Consider the following 1,234-nt stretch of genomic DNA (forward strand, 5'->3'; position numbering starts at 1 on the left):
GTCAGGACTTTCTCACTTCCTTGTGGCTCACAGATTTCAGGGAAGGGCACCTGACTCTACAGAAGCATGGTGAGCACTGTGAACTCCAGGAAGCTCCAGGGAGAAATGGCAGAGGTGGTGCACTGGGTAGGCAGTATTTTTTGGTTTGCAGAGATGACAGGGAATTTAGTACAGTGAGAGTATTATTATATGGCAAACAACAGCTGTAGACTGATCCCAGTATAGGCAGCTGCCATATCACCAGAGAGTATGGGTTGGGTGCCACTCAGGGAAAGGATTGAGTATTTGAATGTGGGACTCAGAACAGCTGCAGAACAGCTTCACTTCAGGGTTCCCAGTGTCAACCTCCCACAGTGAATGAGTGAGAGACAGCCATGGGGGAAAGCTGTAGACTGGGAACAGGCTGAGAAGAGACTCCCTGAGAGGTTTGAGCTCAGGCCAGGAAGAACACAAACCTCACCTTCCATAGCCAGAAGCCATGCCAGGACAGTTGCACTAGGTTTGAACATCTCTTCATTAATGGGGTGTGGTGGTACCTGCCTGTGATCCCAACACCTGGGAGGCTGAGACAGGAAGATTGTCATGAGGCCAGTTGGGGCTATGTAATGAATTTGACACCAGCCTAAATTACATAGTGAGACTTTGTCTTGAAAAAATTGTAATATTTTAGCCAAGCATATTTTATCTTCTTGTTAGCTCATTAACTCCTTCATTTTCTCATTTCTTTCAGCAGATCCTTCTAAAAGATGATTGGTTTTGTCCTTTTAGTTAATTTTAATATTAGCTACATATGTGGACTTCTTTGCAGAGCATATATTTTGATGAATGTGATTAGGGCTCAAGCTCCATGGACACAAAATTACAGACACAGAGCTCTTGTTATTGTGCATTGTGTTCATTAGTTAACTTCTGCATGCTAGCTACAGAGATCTTGTAGTTCATGGATTCATGCACTCTTATTAATGCACTTATTGCACGCATCTGGGTATAGGTAGTGCTTAAAAGGTAAGTATTAGACTGAGGCAGGAGGATGGAAAGTTTGAGCCCTGCTTGGGCAACTTAGGGATTTAGCAACACCATTTCTCAAAATAAAAACTAAAAAGGGCTAGAAATTCACTTGATTCAAAGGCCCTGGATAGCAGGGGTAGTGAGTAGAATACAGAAGAATGTAAAAGATACAAGAGGTAATGTTCATTTATAATTGAAACACAAATACAAGTGTTCCATTTTACCT

Source organism: Octodon degus, unplaced genomic scaffold (assembly GCF_000260255.1).
Source record: "Octodon degus isolate 3935 unplaced genomic scaffold, OctDeg1.0 scaffold00069, whole genome shotgun sequence".
Lineage (NCBI taxonomy): Eukaryota > Metazoa > Chordata > Mammalia > Rodentia > Octodontidae > Octodon > Octodon degus.